Raw genomic sequence first — 20,603 nt, 5'->3', positions numbered from 1 at the left:
AGGATCCTTTGCCTTGCCAGGCTTCACACTTGTGCATGCTGGTAGACTCCTCCATCAAAGTGGAGTGAGGCTGAAGGGGTTTTGACCAGGGGTGCTCATAGTGTGATCCTAAGACTACCACCAGCAGCATCCCTGGGAAACTTGTAAGAAATGCAAATTCTCAGGCTTCACTCCAGACTTACTGAATCAGCAACTGTGGGGGTGGAACCCAGAAATCTGGGTTTAACAAGCCTGGTATATGCCAAAGCTTGAGAAGCACTGGTTCAGACCACCATTTTTCAACGGTGGGCCTTCAGAGACAGGGAGCAGAGTGGGAGGTCATGGCAGTAGGAGCTTCATGAGGACACTGGCCCCTGATTCTGAGGGTGAAGGCTGGCAGGGTTTTCTGGAGTAATCAAGGACCACAGGGTAAAAACCATCTATAATGAGGATTTTCGTATTTACCATGTGTCACCTGCCTGACCTACAGCTAGCTGGTGGAAATAAATTGTCTTTGTTCCCTTAAAGGGATCTGGTGCCAAACAGATAAGTGCCTGCTTTGAAAAAGTTCCAGGTTTTTCCTATGATGGGGGTTTATTCGGTACCCTGCCTGGTATTAACTTAACTATTTCTACCATCAAGTCTTGGTTATGCCTCAGATAATAAGAAAGATGCATAGAATAGTAAAACAGATAACATTTTGTTTGCAGAATGTATTCACTACTCATACCCAGGCAGTGACACAAGCACCCACCCCCAAACCCACCCCCACCTGTTTCTCATTCTCACTTGGCTCTGGGCCCTTCTCAGTGCCTACCACACAGCTGTTGACTAGAGGACTGTGCCAAAAGGATGGAAGAGTGGGTCACAGCAGATAATACATTTATAGATAACAAAAAATTCATATCACACTTTGCTGACCATGTCAGTTCTGAGCTGCTACACATACATAAGGAATTCTTCATACTCAAGATGGATTTAAAAGCAAAACGAAAAACCCAAGTATGATTTGGCTATGTTCCTAACTCATCTTTTAACTCACCCTGGAATAGAAGGTAGAAATAAATTCTCTGACCAGTAACTACTATGTGTCCTGTGCTGGACTCTGAGTGAGGCCTGCGGGGGCTACAGAAGGCAGTAACACAGATTATGGTTTCAAGATGCTTATAATCAAATGGATAAAAATAAATACACATACTTGAAAACAACTTATAACTTCTGGTGTATTAATATGACAGGGTACCTGCTGTAAAATGTATTATAATTCCAACACAACAGAATTTCATTTCTAGTTCAAGAAACTGCATGAGATTGGCAGGGCAGCCTCCTCCATGCAATTATTTGGGACCCAGGTCACTGGAGAATTGGTCTCCAAGGAGGTGTCTCCATTCCAGCTACCCAGACACAAAAGGAGTGTCATTGAGCTTGTGTGTGGGGTTTTATGGGCCAGGCCTGCAAATGACACCCATCACATTGTATTGGCCATGCCCAACTGAAGAGAAGCTGGAGAATAGAGTCCAGCTATATACTTAGGAAGAAAAGCAAACACGTTTGGGTAAAAAGCTACAGTCCCTGTCATACTAGGCATAGTTAGGGAGGGTATGTGAGGCCCAGGGGAAAGTCAGTTATTTTGTTTCATTGTTTCCCATTATCATGTATTATGTAATTTCTGAGAATCCTACTACCTATACTTATATACTCCTTGATTTTTCCTTGAGTTCAGTGGAATACTACACAGTATAGCCCACTCCAGACATGAGTGTTATTGGGAGGTTCTGGAAAAATTCAGCAAAAGAGGAGCCTTCAAATGATGCTCCTTTGGTCTCTTTAAGTCCCACCTTTTAGCCAATATCACTGATTAATACCAATGCATGAAAACCACTTATCAGGAAGTGATCAATTTTGTTCTGCTGCCTGGACCAAGGGAGGATCCAGTAAGGTAGGACACCAACTGTTTTACTTAGTGTGAATACTTGTTCGGGGATCTGATGGGATGTTACTACTAACAGAAGGTTTAAAAGAACTATAGGATGTAGAGGACTATGGGGAGATTCCTCTTCACATTAAGAAGAGCAGGATGGTGAAACAAAGTCAGGAGTACTAAAGAGGGACTGGAAATGGAAAGAGCCATTTGCATTTTTTCCTCTTCTTCTATAAAGAAGGGGACTCAAAAGACCCTCTTTAAGAGCTCCCTCTGGGTGAAGAATAGTCACCTATCTCATTTCTCCATTTCACTACCCTTCCAGCACTTTCCCAGACATTTTATTAGTTCAGGGAGGAGCAGAGGAAGATGGAAAAGCATCACACATCTGGACTTACAACCCCCTGCTGCTTTTCCACAAAGATAACTTTCTAATTGGGATCAACAGACACTCGGTGTCTGTTGGAAACAACAGACATAGGTAGTAATCAAGAAGTTGAGTGTGAGCACAGAAGGATAAGCAAATACGTGAAGCTGGGATCTCTAACTTGGTGCCTGAATCTAGCCATTTGCTTGCTTTAAGCAAGACATTCTACTTCATTTAGGCAGTTGGATGCAGTGAGGAGATGAGTATATGTTTGAGTTTCCACACATTATGCTTGAAAAAGTGTTTTACACCTCGGGCATTTTATGGTGGAGATGTAAGTGCAGGAAGAACTTTCATGTACTGATACCTGTAATTAGAATACAAGTTTGTTCTTTAATCCATTCATTTATTTACTCAACAAGTATTATTATACACCCATTAGAAGAAGGGCACTTTTCTGGGTGCCAGGGATAGAGATGAACAATCCAGGCCCCACCCTCCAGAAGTTTACAGTCTAGTGAGGGAGAAAGGGAATAAGAAGATACATATGAAAATGTCAGCTAGTGAGAGCTGCTATTATGAAAATTAAACATGGGAAAAGAAGGTGTGTGATGGGATTTACTCTGGGTGCTCAGTGAAGTCTTCTCTAAAGAGGGGACAGGAGAGCAGAGACTTGAATGAGGGGAGAGTCATGTGAGTATCTGAAGGAGGAAGATTTCAGGCAGAAGATACTATAAAGGCAAAAATCTTGCTGTGGGACCTTCCTGGGAGTGTGCAAGGAATAGCACGTCATCTAGTAAGGCTGGAGGTGGGAATCTGAGAGAAGAACAGCAGGAGATAAGTCTGGAGAGGGAGGGAGGAGACATGTCATATAGTAAGGCTTTAAATTGTTGTGTTTGCTGGAGGAGCCATTGCAGGATTTTGAGTAAATAACTGACATGAACAGTTAGTTTTGAAAGTAGCACTTTGGCTGCTACATGAAGAATCGTCTATGGCAGTGGTCAGCAAACTGCGGCTCGCGAGCCACATGCGGCTCTTTGGCCCCTTGAGTGTGGCTCTTCCACAAAATACCACGTGCGGGCGTGCACGTACAGTGCGATTGAAACTTCGTGCCCCATGCGCAGCAGTCGGTACTTTGTGGAAGAGCCACACTCAAGGGGCCAAAGAGCCGCATGTGGCTCGCAAGCCACAGTTTGCTGACCACTGATCTATGGGGAGCAAGTGTAGATGCAGAAGGTGAGTGAGGAGACGGTACTTTGTCCATCATGGTAAGTAATAGGGAAAGTATGAATTTGGTATTTCCAGGATATATTTGGAGGATAAAGATGACAGAATTGCTAGTGATTTTGATATTGAGTGGAGAGAAAAAGAGGAAACAAAGATGAATCCGAGTCACTGGGTGAATGGTGGTGCCATCTACTGAGACCCTGTGCAAAGCAGTGAACAGACTGTGGCCAGTGCAAACATGGATGCCAGGCGGTCTGAGGTGGATGCCCAGATATGCTACTTATGAGCCCTGTGACCCCAGGCAAGTTCTCTCTGTATCTCAGTTTCATCCGTTGTGAAGTGGGGATATTAGTAATACCTATCTCATGAAGATGAAAGAAGTTAATAAGTGTAAAGCACTTAGAACAGGGTGTAGGAAGCACTCAGTAAATATTGGCTGAAATGGGGAATGTGGAGAGTGGGAGCAGACCTGCAGAGAAAATCAAGAGCTTGATTTGAAGTAGGCTAAGTCTGAATTGCCTATTGGATATCCCAATAGAAATGTCAATAAGCAGATGGCCATTAATTCAGGGGAGAGAGCCAGACTAGAGATAAATTTTGGGAAATATCCATACTTAAAGATGTTGCAAGTAAAGGGATTGGATAGTATAATCTTGCCTTTATTAAGCAAATACAGACAATGAACAATAAATTTACATAATCTGAAAGCTAAGAAGGAAAGGCAGGGTGGCAGAGCAAGGTAAAGAAGAGCTAGTGTAGACTGAGGGACAAGGAGGCTTTCTTGAGCAACTGATGTTTAAATTGAAACCTGAAGGAAGAATTTCTGCTCATAGTTATGCTCAGGGCTCCTCTTTGTATATTTTTAGTTATAACACTCATGGCCCATATTGGACACGTTGAAAAATCTGAGTATAGAAAAGGAAAATGAGAAATTAATTGTGCACTGTGTACATTTCCTTAAGAAAGACATCAGTTCGTCTTCTTACATGAGATGCCCTGTCTCCAGTAAGGTTTTGGTATCTACTAGTGAAAGGAAATATCAGAATTTCCATATATTTTGCATTTTCAAGAATGCAAAGAAATAATGCATGGTTTAGTCAGCATTTTCTCAAAATGATCATAATCATGATACAGGGCCTTACCTAAGCTAACAAATCATTATCCTTCATAACCTAAGTGTTAACAGACCCCTGATGAAAAGGTGCTCTTTGGTGTTCAGGACATTAGACCTGTGATCTATACATAGAGGCTGTGTATGTTAAGATGCCTATTCATACAGTCCACCTAATATTTTTACACTCTTTTCCCTTTACCTTCTACTTTGTTTACCAAATAAATAAAGCCCATGCTGCATCAACAAATTGTTGCAATATCTCAAACAGAGCTTGGTTAAGAGTCTAGGCCAAAATGATGCTGCTGAACTGTAAATAAGTGGGCAGGTCTGACTGGCAAAGGGGATTTAAAAAACACAGATTAGATTTCCCACTGAAGTGGAAAGGAAGGTTTCTAATCTTCAGAAAGACCTGCTGTCATTTCTACTGTCCCAGATGGTGAAAGTTCTGCACTCCTTGACCTGAGCCAAAGATAATATAAAAGAAAACAAAGCGACAAATAAGATCTGCTCAATAAACCAAGCAAAAGCCCATTTCCAATGGCTTTAAATACAGAAGATGTAACTTCCCAGACAAGGACACTTGCCCTGGCCTTATTTTTTGCACTATGGTTTGCAAGGTAACTAAAAGGACCTCCTAAGAGACTAGTCCAAGGTATCCCACAATACCTGGACACAACAGTAATATATTTAAAGGACTCTGAATTTTGGGTTTTGTTTTTTTTTTGCAAGGAGTAAACCCAGGCCAAGATATGTCCATATGCATGCTTAAGTGTATGCTAAGCGACGTGAATGGACAAGTACACGCAGGCAGAAGGAGGTTATTAGCAGAGGCAATCACTGGGAACCAGGCACTGAACTGGGGGAAAGTAACATCTGGAGAAAAGCCATGCGTTCCTCCTGAAGAAAGTCAAAATTGGAGTTCATAGTTTTCAGTCTGACTCTCAGTCAAATGCACAAGAAAGGGACTTTTGTTAAATTTGCAAGTTAAACACATCTCCAGAGTGTAGAATTCCGTCTCCATTTATGGGAGGCACTTGAACTCTCATTTCAAAATGGTCTGTCTTAATAATGTAAGAATCAGAGCACAGATATCAGCCTTTAATGCTGAAGAACCACTTGGCAAATGTGGATGGAGGGGTCTTTTAGCAAGTCACAACTCTCAGAGAACTGTACTCCTAGTGACCTTACTACCACAAGCCCCATCCTTTCCTGGCTATGAAATGCAAATGGGTCTGAATTTTCTGGACATAGGACATTACCCCTCTTACACCACTCTTGGTTCCTGTACTTATGACAGCCCATGGTGAAGATGAGACATTCTCTTCACCTTTGTTGTACCCCATGGGAAGGAAAAAGGAAATGAAACATAACATTTAGGGAATACCTCCCATCTTCCACGCCCTGATGAAGGTCTACACACACAGTGAGATGTTACATTTTCTCCATTATACTGAGGAAGGAATAATGTTCAGGAAAGTTGAGTAACTTGCTCAAGATCATCAAGCCAATAAGTTTCAGTGTCAAAATTGAAACGCAGTTGTCTCCCCAAAGCCATGTACTTTCCAGGGAAGAGAGTCTGGTTCTGATCATGCCTATCCTACGAAAGGTCCCAGCAAAATTTCAGTAACAATGCTTCTTGATTCATACACTGTGACAACCGGTCAATAGCAGACCTTACTGCAGCTAATGCCTTGGATCACTAAAATAAAAAAGATTTTGCAGTGGTAGAGGCAGTAAAAGCTGTCACAGTGTTCACACATTGAGGTCTATTCTACTACCAGGTAAATTCTGCCATTTTCAGCAGCCAGTGTTAATAGCTTTTTCATACCTGAAGACCATTAATAGGTCACTTCTCAATGTTCAATCTCCCATTTCCTTTAAAGTTCCCATGTGTGCTCCATTTACTGGCCTTTTAATCATTCTCTTGTTATCCAATAGACACTCACCAGGTTCTCTTTAATTTCTGTGAATTCTGCAATTCTCAAGGAGACCCAGCATTCCAGGAAGATTGGAAAAGTACAGTATGTCTTGGAAGAAAGATGTCTCGATCAACACTCAGAACACTCTTGTCAGAAGCATACTGTGTCCTCTGCTGGGATTTCACAATTCCTTCCCTTCATTTCACTGCAGCCTTTTTTATTTCCTCTGTTTCTTACCTAGTGCTCCCTGTCATTGTTCCTTCCTTTCTTTCCTTCTATCCTGACTCTACTCATATTGTCTTTTCACCTGTCTCTCCCTTTTACTTCTTAAATTTCCCATGTTATTTTTTTCTTTACACTCTCCATCTCTTATTCTTCATATTTTCTTCCTCTTTTATATTTTAGAGACAAATTGAGTTGAAGTCATCCAACCCTGGTTCCAATACTGACTCTTCCACTTAGTGTGCCCTTAGATGATTAACCATCCTGTCCCTTCCCTCAGTGTTCCCATCCATGAAATATAGATGTCAATTGTATTTATGGTTAGGTTTGAATATTAAATGAGATAACCTGGTGTAAATCAGTTCAGGACTTCATATGGAAGTAGAACATCAAAAAATCATTGTCCTGCTATTGTTAATCCTACCTTTTCTCTGTTACTCCTCACAGCTGTTGTGTTTGGTCCTGGCTCAGCATCCAGCTTATGTATCCTCACTATGTCATGGTATTAGAATGAATTCACATCACGGCCTATGCTCCTCCATTCCACTTTATGTGGAAATAATTAGACATTACAGCATTTTGGATATAGACAAAATGTTCAAGCATCTCAGTGATGTGCTGATTTTAAAGAGTGGTCACAACAACAAGATAAGGTGTGGCCAAAGCAGGTTTACAGTTGTGAGTACATGAAACACAGCATTTATTCCTATATTATTATTTATTAATTATTGTATTATTTTTCATATGGACAACTGTAACCCTCCTTTTGCCCCATCCTGTATTACATACTTCCAGACCATTCTGAACCACCTATTAAGAATGAAGAGCTTAGGGTCGAGAAATGGCCAGGTTGCCCTGCACCTCCAGGAACAAAATGTGGACTGAGAGGGAGTCTACCTAATAGGTAAGGACCTCACTTGTTACCTACCCAGACAGCCAGAAGATTACGAAGTTTGTTTTAATTGGAAGTTTTAAAAAAATTGTGAGCAATATTAACTACTATCTCTTATACCAGATTAGTTTTTGGTGGACATAATTCAATTATAAGGAAACTATTTAAGAGGGAAACCTTCCACAAAAACTCCAGTAGTTTTCCTTACCATAAAATTTAAGACCCCAAATATATACATTGACCTGCATTGTTGCAAACTGCATCCTCTGCTATATACTTGCCTCATGTTTGCTTTGAAGTCCACTGTAACCCACATATCTCTTGGTAGTTCTCAGCCTGACCTGCCATTTCCATGTCTCAGACTTTTTTTGTCTTTATTTTATTTGAGTTTTCGACTTCCTATTGCCCTTGTCTTTACTGAACTTCATCCTGTTGGTTTCTGATTACTTGTCCAATTTGTTGAGGTCATTTCCAATTCTAACTGCATCCCCCAAGGCTTTAGCCTCCACTTTAAATTCAGTCTCGTCTATGAACTTAATGAGTATGCTGTTGTGCCATCCTAGTCATTGATGACAATCTCAACAAGAAGTGAATCCAGAACTGAGCCCTGTGCAACACCATTTTTATGTGTTTACTTGTCAAAAGAAATGTATGTGTTTTTAACAAAGTTCAGTTTTGAAAATATATGCCTCTCTCTTCAGAATCTGGAATCATCCAGGTAGAATTTGTGACATTTTTGGCAATTCAAGGTTGTAGTTCCATACAAATAAAATTAAATAACTTCATTGCTCAACAATGTAACATTCTTTCTTTTAAAATAAAATCTCACTAGTTGGAATGTAAGAATCAGTAACTATTTTCACCTTTCTTCCCTGGGAATCACTCATATGCACACTATGCCCCACTGAGAGGGCACTGGGTGGGGAGAGTAGGGCCCTGGCTTTTAGTTCCATCTCTGCCAGTCAGTGTATGTCCTTGGGTGACTCACCTAATCTCCATGAGCTGAGACCTTAGTAAATTAGGGGTCTAATAAGATGACCACAAATGTGCCTTCCAGATCTGAGAGTCTGTGATTCTCTCGATTAAGAACCTAATTATTCTCAGTAGCAAATTACTATATGCACTCTCTATTATAAGCTTTTCCCATGATACTTATATTTAATATTATAACTTTGAACACATTTAAGAAGTGACAGTTAGACTAGCTCTGCACACTGTCTAGAATTTATTTGCCAAAAATACATATTCATTTGCTTATGTAATCCTTCTCCATGTATTCTCACATATTTGAATGGTAGCTATGTGCAAGGTGCTCTGATGCATGTCATTCCCTTGTGATAACACTAACGACCAATAATCTATTTCAGAATCCCCCCAAAAATGAGGAAATAGAGGTCCAGACTGGTTTAGTAACTGCCCAGGGTCACAGAGCTCGCTTGTGGCAGAGTTGGAGCTTGAATTTGGGTTTCTGGGCACAGAGTTCTGAGCTCTTTCCATGTAGCATGCACCCCTGGCCAACTAACTTATTGTTCAAACTCAGTATAGCATATGCTATAAAAGAAAATACTATCAATGATATCAACAATCAACTAAAGTGCCTAGTCACACAATGAAGGACCATCTCTTTTTTCAATAATTAAGGACCATCAACACTGTCCTTAGAGACAAAAGTAGTTCTAAATTTTCTTACACGGGGATATGTAAATAATTTTCCTTAAGAAATATATAAAGCCTATTTTCTAAAGATACTTGGCTCTAAGTCTGGAAAATAATCATAATTTTGCACAAAAATAAATAATTTCCTCCTCCTTCTCTTGCTTCTCTTGTCTCTCCTCCTTCGCTTCCACCCCCAAGTCTTAATTTTTCATTTTCTTTCCCACTTGATATTGAATTAGGCCTCCAGGTAGGAGGAATGATGTCAAATAGCTCCCTTCCCTGAACTTCCTTAACATCTCTATCCTCCAATTCATGGATTTCTCTTATTCACTTGAATTTTCCTGCAAGGCAAGATCTACACAAATAAATGTTTAAACAGCAGGAGGAAAAAAAGGGCAGAATCTGAAAAGCTAGTTGAGAAATCTGGGGAAGAGTAAAAAGAAAGACATATATTTGAAACAAATGATTAGAAGAAACTCAAAAGCATCATTTCATCTCAGAAATTTTTTTAACAAATTAAGACACTGAAAGCTTTTTTTTTTTTCTTTTTAAACTCCCCAGACAATGCTCACTAATAAACAAGGGAACAGTTTGCAATAGCTGCTACATGGAGCAAAAACAAGAACCTGACACAGAGTAAATCATAGGAGGTTAATGATCAGAAGTTCCTCTTCCTGAAATTACAAAAAAAAAAAAAAAAGGATCCGAAGAGATATATGTAATGTTTCTAATGACATGCTCATGAACTGAACCATCTACCCTCTCCTTCCTGAGTTGTTCCTTTATTACGCATTTGTCTTCCTCCAACTCTAGCCATTGATTTTGTCTCCTTTAATATTCTCAGAACACCTGCCTTAGTGTCTCTTCCAGATAGGAAGAAAGAAACTCATATTTGTTATATGTTTTACATAGATTATCTTCTGGAATCCTCCTGTAACTGAACATGGTAGACATTCTTATGGTGAATAAGCCCTACAGTGACCCCCACTGAGTTACTACTACCTTGTACAATCTCCTAACCTTGTGACTTATTTCTAACAAATAGAATATGGCAAAGATGACAGAATGCCACTCCTTAGATTAGGTAATGCTAATAGCAAAGGTGATGTGATTATCACTCATATGATTATGCTATTTTATAAAATTTCTTAAGATACTGGAGGGAGAAATTATCTTTTGGGCCTTGAAGAAGCAAACAGCCATATTGTCCACTGCATATGGAAAGGGCCACATGGCCAAGAGTTCAATGTGGCCGCTAGCCAACACCCAGTAAGAAGTCAAATAGCTACCAACAAGTGAATTCTGCCAACAAAACAGAATAAGCTTGGAAGTGAAAGTCTTCCTCACCCATGAGAACACAGCATGACTGACCCTTTCACTGCAACCTTGTAAGACCCTGGGTAGAACACCCAGTTAAAGACATGCCTGAATCCTGAACCCCAGAAACTGTGAGGGAATAAATGTGCACTGCTAAAGCCACCAGGTTTGTGAAAATTAGTTATGTAGCAATAGAAAACTTATACAACTGTTATCTATATTTCATGGAAGGGGAAAGCAAGCTTTGGAGAACTTAAGTGACTTTGTTCAAGGTCCCATAACCCATAAGCAAAAGGACGTATGTGTAAACTTAGGTCTCTTTAAAGCACAAAGGTCAAATGCTCTCCAATACATTATGTTGCCTTTCCACATTTCCCTTCTTATTACCTGACATTATTGATGACATATTACCAGGTATGGGTCACACTATGACTTCTGGCAGTTATGAACCTATACTGTACATGGTCTTGAAGTTAAAAATTGAAGAACTCAAGTCATGTGTTCCTCACCCCCTCCATGGCCATCCTGTTGAAGAAGGCTGCCCACTCCTGACCCTGAAAGAGGGGAGGGAGGACAGGTAAAAGGCAGAGTAGAATGGAGGGAGCCATGTTGGAGAGAGGTTCTCACCAACACAAAAGGGATATTAAGTGAATGTCCTTCAAAACAGAACTGCACCACCTAGGATAAAGTTCTGAGGATATAATAAGCCTCCCACCAGGAATACCCAGAGGCAGAAGCCCGAAACTGATTTATATGGCTCCATACTTTGAGTTGATCCTGGGCAACAATTAATTCTGCAGCTTTGCTTCAATACAATTGGTTTGGGTTGGGTGAAAGAACACTGACTTTGAGCTTGAAAAGTTAAGGGTATCTTAGGGGCTTATGTTTGATGTGGCTTATAGAGGCTGAAATTTCTCTGGTTAGGCTTGTCAGCTGTCAGGCAGAGTTGGACTGTTACTTCATATGCGCCTCAGTTAAATTACTGGAACAGTAATAAACTAGGCGTGTCAAAATTTTGACATGCCACTTTACATGGCAGCATATCTAGGAAGTAGTATAAACCTTAGCTCTACCGAGTCCATCATAATTCTCAATTTCTAAAGCACAGCTTCAGAAAGAATTCAACAAACAGTTGTGACCCTATTCCATGCCAGGCCCAGGGCTAAGAGCTAGGAGGAAAACAGGTGAGATGTAGTCCACAGCCTCCCAGAGTCTATAATCCTCTAAGACAGAGAAGCATGCACATCAATAACTAAACCGCCTCCCAGACATTTGGAGAAGACCAGGCGACAGGTGGAAAAGGCCAAAGAGAAAGACTGTTGTTTGCTCTAAGAATTTCTAGAATTTCAAATCCCTCCTACTGCTTTTCCTTTGATGAAAGACATCATTGCAGTTACCTCCTATGATAACAGGCAGGGTCCAGTGGAAAAGGGGTATGAGATCAATGAACAGTTTTCCACTTAATCATCTTCACCTTCAAGTAAAAGGCATGTATAGACAGTGTGGAATGAGTACTTAAGAATACAGATAACTAGACCCTGTGATCTAGTTAAAGAAAACTAAATTACATGCCAAATTAAATACCTAAGAGGCACAGGAGATGTAGAAGCCTTGTTGCATCTCCTTTAGAGTCCAGTATCTCCTTTAACTTATTAGGATATTGGTTTTAATGTTTATACCTGGTTGGCACTGCAAGGAAGAGAAGGAACAAGGAAAGGGATAAGAAGAAATAACCTGGGGACTATAGCACCAGAGTCAAAAATGCTAGCTTTAATCAAACACTGGTTTGAATCTGGACTCTGCCACTAATTTCCTTGTTTTATCTTGGGCAAGTTACCTACTATATCTGAGCTCAGTTTCCTCATTTGGGCCTTCCAGATAGCTGTTAAAAACAAGTAAGATGATATATGTGAAGCATGTATGTGGTCCATAGATAGTGAACACTCAAAGGTTATTTTTTGAAGGAAGGAATGAAGGTAGGAAGGCAGGCAGAGAAGACAGAAAACAGAGGGAAGATCACTGGCTCTTCTTTGATTCTCTTATTTTCCTTGATTACCTTAAGGCTTTCCTCTGAAATCTCTCATTTATCTACCTTCCTCTTTTAACAAGAGACCAACTAGTGCTGAGGACTGATTGCTCATGGTTTCCGGAGGCAGTTCCATAGGGTTCAAGGTGCTTAGTGGAGGGGAACCCCAAAAATAAAAAACCATGACAAAATATGGCATGTTTGAATAAATACTACAGAAAAATTAAACCATTTTCTTTGCTATAAGCATTTTTTAGGTCCTCTTTCCGCCATCTTTCCATGCTGCCATAATGGTGCACATAAATGTCTTGGCTGAGGCTCTCGAGTATCAACAATGCTGAAAATAGAGGGAAATGCCAGGTTCTTATTAGGCTGTGCTCCAAAGTCATCGTCTGGTTTCTAACTGTGATGAACACATTGGTAAATGTGAAATTACTGATGACCACAGAGCTGGGAAAATTGTTGTGAACAAGTGTGGAGTAATCAGCCCTAGATTTGATGTGCAACTCTAAGATCTAGAAAAATGGCAGGACAACCTGCTTGCATCCCGTCAGTTTGGTTTCATTATACTGACAACCTCAGCAGGCATTATGGACCATGAAGAAGCAAGATGGAAACACACAGGAGGGAAAATACTGGGATTCTTTTTCTAGGGATATAATACATATATGTGCAAATAAAATGCCTCAATGGGCAAAATATTTTTTCACTATTTTTTTCCTAATGTACATTTTAACTCTTCCAGATGATAATATAGTAGATAGCATCTCCCAAGTTAACTTGCAAGAAACCAATTTTTCATAGTGTATCACATGAGGCTAGGGTTTCATGGCATACCCTCTTGAGGAATACTGATGTATGTCAAGATAGAATACCAGTGGGAATCACACTGTCTGTCTGAGGGACAAAGTCCCCAGAAAAGACTATTAATAAAATAATCTAGAAGAAGAACCCCATGTTCCCCATCAACTAAGCTATACTAATCATTCAAACCTCTCTGGCCCTCTGTTTCTCATTTGTAAAGTAAGAGGTTTAAGATACATATTCTAAGTACCTTTCTCACTTTAATAGTTGAACACTTGCACATGGGCATGAACTACATAATTCAAAAACTGTTCACATTACTATTTTACTTCTTAGATAACCAGCAATTCACTTCTAGGAAGCCTTCATGATGTTCCCTGAGCACCCACCACAATCTGTGCTCTGTGATAGATGCTCCACACTCTTCAGGTTCTTTCAATTGATTACTAATGCAAGGAATCTCCTTATGAACAAGATAGAAATGAAAAATATCACTTTAAATTAGTGGTCAAGACTTTCCAAAGCCTAGCCATTTTATATTCTTCATCTCTCAATAATCCTATGTCAACCTTGGGCACCCAAGGCAGGGGCACTACCCCAGGCCAGGATGGCATGTGGTAGAAAAGAGAAAGAATGACAAGACCTGATTTTCTTATAAGAAGGAAAGGTAATATGGATCCAGAAATGTGAAAAGGAACCAGACAGTATTCTGAATAGCTACAAGCACAGCAACTCTGACCTCCATTCAAATGAGGCATATGATCAATAAAATTAGTCATCAATCATGTGTAAATAGATAGAGCTCCATCTTTCCCCAAACCCAGTGGGGAGAGGGACCTAGGAAGAAGTTTAATTTCCTTTGAGAGAAAGATAAAAATTAGAGGAGAGGGGGAAGAAAAATATCCCAATGCAGACTTCTTCAAGAAACAGCTATCCTACCCTAGTCAGTTTGGCTCAGGGATTGATGGGTCCCAGGTTCGATTCTGGTCAAGTGCACATAGCTCAGTTTATACTTGATCCCTAGCCCTGGTCAAAGCATATGTGGAAGGCAACCAATGGATGTGTCTCTCTCATATTAATGTTTCTCTCTTTGTGTCTCTTCCCCTCTCTTCTACTCTCTTTAAAAATCAATGAGAAAATATCCTCCGGTGAGGATTAAGAAAAAAAAAGGCTATCCTAGTTTTATATTCTCCAAAGCCAAGCATATAATGATGGTTCAATGAATGTTAGCTGATTGTTTGACTAGTGTTGATTTTCTGGCATTTGTAGAAATTCTGGGACAAAAATAGAGGCCAACATAAAATCTGTCTGTTTCATTGGACTTTAGGACCTATTGCTGATTTTCCTGTTGGCCTCATGTTGACCCTACACTTCTTAATATGAACTCTTCCTAACACTTTCCTAACCATGCTTGGCACTGTTCTACATCAGAGGTTGTTTCAGAGTACCAATAGATAAAGTTAGTCCACCAGCCCAACCAAAACCCCATGATGTTCAGACGAACCCATGTTGCTCTCTGACTTAATATTTGTGTGATTCTGAACAAGTTATGTAACCTCTGCAGATCTGGGTTTTCTCATCTATAAAATTGGAATACTGTTTACCCAATGGGAAGTGATGTGGATTAAATAAGAAAATTTAGGATTTCATTTATTCATTCATTTAACATTTATTGAAACTTCACCATGTTCCAGGCTGCATTATACACTAAGGATATACTAGTAAGTAAAAGACTCAATTTCTACTCTTCCGGAACTCAGAGTCAGGAGAAAAGAGATGTGTAAAAATGAGCATGTACAAGTGTATGGATGAATGTATGTGTTAGTTGGTTCAGGAATACACATACTCAGTTTCTAATTCAATGAGGACAGGAAAAGCTCACCAAAGCTGGCAACATTTGAACTGAGCCTTGAAGAATCATTAAGAGTAGCCAAGTAGAAAGATTAGAGGTGGAAAGACAAAAAGCTGACCATTAGAGACAAAGGGAAAAGCATATATATAAGTGCAGGGTGGTAAGATATGGTAGATTCAGAGAACCATACAGTTTCCTATGGACAGAACTTTGGGTTTAAGTTGAGGAATGATAGAAAATGAGAATGAAGAGGAAGGCAGGAGTCTTCAGCCAGAAAATAAAAATCAAAGCTCTTTGGTGTGTTTTTTCAGTTTTCATCTTGATATCACTAGAGAGCTATTGCAGATTTTTAGTCAGGTAACTGACATGAATAATTTTATATTCTAGGAGGATCCCTCTGATAGTGTGAAGGACAGATTAGAATAGGGCTAGACCATAGTCAGGGAAAGGAGACAATTGCAGTAATTCACATAATAAATGACAAAGGCAATAAGAGAGGAAATAAAGATAAGTAGGTACATAAAGGAGATAAATGAGAAAGAGAATCACTCCCAGGTTTCTACCTTGGAACACTGGGTAGATAGTGATGGCAAGGTTAATATAAGAAGAGAAGAACACTGAAAAGAGAGGGGAGAAGATGGGAGTTTAGTTTTGAGTTTGGTGAACTTGTGGTATCTTTGGGACATAAAAGTAAAGATTTTTTTTAAAATATATTTTATTGAGTTTTTACAGAGAGGAAAGGAGAGAGATAGAGAGTTAGAAACATCGATGAGAGAGAAACATCGACCAGCTGCCTCCTGCACACTCCCCACTGGGGATGTGCCCGCAACCCAGGTACATGCCCTTGACTGGAATCGAACCTGGGACCTTTCAGTCCGCAGGCCGACGATCTATCCACTGAGCCAAACCGGTTTCGGCAAAAGTAAAGATTTTAAGAAGGTGGTTGGGCACCTGAGTCCAAGGCTCAGGATAAAAATCTGGGTGTAGAGATTTGGAAATCATCGCTTTTAGGCATGGATGTTCTATAAAGTCTATGTAGGTGGGTCCTTGAGAAGATCAAGAATGGAACTCTGGAGCACACCAATAAACAAGCGTAGGTGGAGTGAGAAGAAGGGTGAAAGGAAGGAGAGACAAACAAAACAGAGAGGATGCTGTCAGAAGAAAAGAGGGGTCACTCATGTCAACTGTCAAAGAGAGGTCAGGAGGTAATAAGTCAATTTCTTGGACTGAGAGCTAGGATGTCACAGTGACAGTAGGAAGGGCAATGATAATGGAAGCACTTTGTACAGTGTTAACAGACAACTTCTATTCTGTTTCTCCAATATACAGTGTGACCCTATATTAACCACCTGAAATAAGTTTGTCTCTTAAAACCTTTTTAATCTTTAAATTTTAAAAATTATTATATTGTGGTAAGAATACTTAACATGAGATCAAGTCTTTTAACACATTTTTAAGTACACAATACAGTACTGTGAACTATAGGTACCATGTTGCACAGCAGATCTCTGGAACTTACTCATCCTGCACAACAGAAACTTTATGCCCAATGATTTGCAACTGCTCATTTCCCACTATCCCCTAGCACCTGGCAACCACCATTCCACATTTTGAATTTATGAATTTGACTATTTAAAGTATCTCATATTCGTGGATTCATACAATGTTTGTCCTTCTGTGACTGGCTTATTTCCCTTATCATATGTCCTCCAGGTTTGTACATATCGTCGAATATTGCAGACATTCCTTCATTTGTAAAGTTGAATAATAATCCATTGTTTCAAGTAAATATGTCTCCATCCATTTACAGTGGCAAGTTGTGTCTCTCACCATTAACTGGTCATCTTTCCCCTTTTCTGCAATAGAGGCCTACGGTTCCTTTACCCCAGAATTTCTATTTGTTGAGCCAGACATAGAACTAAGTATCTGATTTTGTTTAAAAAATTACTTCAAAAATGGTTGCACAACTCTGCTACCTCCCTCCTGTACTCCCCTCTGGCTCTCAAAGTGTATGTTTCCAGTACTTTCCCTTTGTGACCCAAAAGCAGAGGAATGCTACAGGAGACATGGGGTTGCTGACCAGCCCTCACTGCTAGAGGGGCTCAGTGGGAATCCTCAGATAAAAGGCAGGAGAGAAAAGATAGATGTTATTTCTGGAATGATCATGATGAGAGATGTAAAGAGAAGCTTGCTCCAGGGCTAGATAGAAAGGTGAACCAGAAGGTGGCAAGAGAAAGAAAAGCTTCCCTGGTGTCTTTGCAAAGAAGCTGTAGGAAAATATTTAGAATGTGTGAATATTGAGAAGTCGGAAACTGAAGAATGAAAGACCTCAGCGATGGTTAACTAATGCCATGTGCTTGTTTGCATATAAAAGACCAAGTGAGACTCTTTTGCTGACTCACAGGCAGACTGGTGGTTGCCAGAGGGGAGAAGGGTTGAGGGACTGGGTGAAAAAGGTGAAGGGATGAAGAAATGCAAATTGGTAGTTACAAAATAGTCACAGGGATATAAAGTACAGCAGAAGGAATATGATTGATGAGATTGTAATAACTATGTATGTGCCAGGTGGGTACTGGAACTATTGGGGGGAACACTTTCTAAAGTATATGATTGTCTAACCATGATGCTGTACGCCTGAAACGAATACAAAATATAAAATGCAATTAAAAAGTAAAATGGAAGTAAAGAAATCTGTTGCTGATGCTTTATATCTGACGGTCTCTGCTTAAACTTTTAGATAATAGCCTTGCAGGGTGATGCCAATTCGAGGATGTACAGGGCGTTCCCAGCACTGGCTCCCTGAAACTGCCTGCTGCCAGTGAGTCAACTGGTTCTGTTTCTGACAGTTTATTTTCGTTTTTGCCGAGTTTCTCTATACAAGTGCTGACTCTGTTCTCTTTTGTAGCTGAAACTGTAAAAGAACTGGAGTCCAGTTCTGGGCTGGTCCCGTCCATATAAATAAGGTCCCGACATCTCCTGTCCGCCGTTGGCCATTAAGAGGAGATACAGCTAGCTTTGCCTCCAGTTCTGCAAAGCCCAGCCAGAGGCTTAAGAAGAGTTCTCAGGTTGAAGATGAATATCTGGCCCCAAGTTCTGGATACTTCCGTACAAACTAGAGAAACAGAGGCTCCCAAATAGGGTAGGAACAATAAGAAACAATATTTCTACTGAGAAGTGGAACTGAAACCCTCAGGCGTCCACAGCCTTCCCCTCACCACCCCTGAGTATAAAAAATAAATTGGCAATTACCTAAATTAGGCCAGTTTTATTACTTGTTTAGTTGCACTACACTTTTGAGACATGTGGAAAGATTAGAAATTAGTGGGCAGTTAGTTGCATGTCATTTTGAGGGAATCACCATTCAATCAAGAAAACCACCTGGTACAAGACATCCAAGGTATTCGAATGCCACATAATGCTCGTATCTCTTTCTGAGAACCAGCAAACCTGCGGGCCAAGTGCCACGGCTTTGCTCAGGCTTGTTTTTCTAACCTGCCTCGGCTCAGAGAGAACCACAAATCCCGACCAGTGATGACTGTACTCAACTGCCGGAGGCAAAAGCAAAAAAAGCTGGACACATTTGACAAACACTGTGCATGAAGCTTACATTTCAGAGCAGCAAGAATTGATGGGAAAGGGAAGCAGGCATCAGGACACTCAGGAGCCAGTGCGCATGAATCCACACTGCACCCCCTACAGCACCGGCACGGGAGCAGATCTTTCCCTACCCTTCGTTCAGTGGCATGGCCTGGTCTGTAGGGTCTCTGGAATCTGAGTGCGCAGTCTAAATCCTGGCTCCTCCACCTCCTAGCTGCGTGACCTTCAGAAAACCACTAAACTTCTCTGGTCTTCATGAGTGAGTGAGTTAGTGAGTGAGTGAGTGTGTGTGTGTGTGTGTGTGTGTGTGTGTGTGTGGTTTGTTTTTGGTCTTAAATAGCAACACCACAGGGATGTTATGAAGATTACTGTGAGTTAATACAAGTAATCTGCTTAGAACAGTGCCTGACTTACAAATACTGACCCATTGTAAAAGTGGTAGATAGCTATTACTAACACTTTATTATCTGTCAGCCAGGGCTCCCACTGCTTTAGAGAATCTTCTGCAGAAGAAGAATTGGTGCAAACTAGGGTTGTGACTCCCTACATCTTCTGAGGCTTTTCCTTTCCCCTGCTTTCTGCCCTGGGTGGAGTCTTCACTGTTCCTTACCCCCTTTAAGAAATGTCTTCCTTTTTTATTCTAGTTTCTCTTGGAGTATCTCCCCTTTCCTAATTTCCCTCTTTCTTTCTCCATCTATCTGTCAATTTTCCCTTACACTCCTTTCCTGGCAAACAAAATCCAGAACACCACAGGCACTAATTTAAAATGTGTTGAACAAATGGTAAGCCAGAACATGAACATACATAAAATTTAGCCCCTGAATACAATAATGACTTCAAATTATAAAAAGGAAAATACAAAGCCCTATAAATCATTTCCAATTTTGAAGAAGGGGACCACAGAGGAAGAGATAAGCAGTCACTTACAAAACAATATCCAGAAACACAGAATAAAATAATAATAACACTTTACAGTGGGGACTTCAGTGGTCTGTGTGTGCACCTGTGACACAGTCTCTGACTCCAATCACCAATGTCTCTTTCATTAAGGAGTCACAAATGATCCTATTGTATAAGGGAAAGGCAGTCAGAGGTTTCTCTCTGATTGCTCAGTAGCACGGTGCCGAAGAAAGCTGCTCTGGGTCGTTAGTGCTGCAAATTACTAAGGCAAGAGGCAAGAGAAGCGTGACAGTGGAGGAATTCAACTTCCTTCCTAACCCCCTTCCTGGAAGGTAGCTGTGAATAAAGCCCAAGGAACCAAATGCTGAGCTCCCCATCTACAAAAGAAAGTTCTAAAAATAAACAATTCTTATAACTAACTAATGAATAAATAGTAGTCGCTAAAAATATGCCATAGAACAGTGTGGCAAATCCAAAAGGGTACTTGTAACCACAGATGGTCTGAACTAGGAGGGACCTTAGGGATTGAACACAACCCTCTTGTTTTATACATGGAAACTGAAGCCCAGGGTTAGTAAGTGGCTTGCCCAAGGTCACTCTGTAGATTGATGGCAGAGCCAAGACTTGACAAGCCCAGGGGAATGGACTCCCCATTTCTCCGATACTAGAACCAAAGTGAGTCGTGCAGCAGCGAGGGGAGGCAGCACAGAGAAGGAAGGCAGAGAAGGGGATGGGGAACATCCCTGCCAGCAGACTGGTTATAGAGATTTAGTGGAAGTTGAGTCCAAGATTGAAAAAGCGACCCGAAGA

At 40.5% G+C, this 20,603-nt stretch overlaps 1 protein-coding gene and 1 pseudogene across 2 annotated transcripts in view; one reads left to right on the top strand and one right to left on the bottom strand.

Moving 5' to 3' along the window:
- The window catches only part of GRIN2B (glutamate ionotropic receptor NMDA type subunit 2B), a 426,215-nt gene that overhangs the window by 64,504 nt on the left and 341,108 nt on the right, over window positions 1–20,603 (bottom strand). The window lies entirely within an intron of this gene.
- Window positions 12,907–13,293, top strand: LOC308514343 (small ribosomal subunit protein uS8-like; annotated as a pseudogene). The gene has a single exon. The product of its transcript is annotated as a small ribosomal subunit protein uS8-like (transcript).

This window comes from Myotis nattereri (genome assembly GCF_964212035.1).
Source record: "Myotis nattereri genome assembly, chromosome: 2".
NCBI classification, from domain to species: domain Eukaryota; kingdom Metazoa; phylum Chordata; class Mammalia; order Chiroptera; family Vespertilionidae; genus Myotis; species Myotis nattereri.
This window is presented reverse-complemented; position numbering and strand designations above follow the sequence as displayed.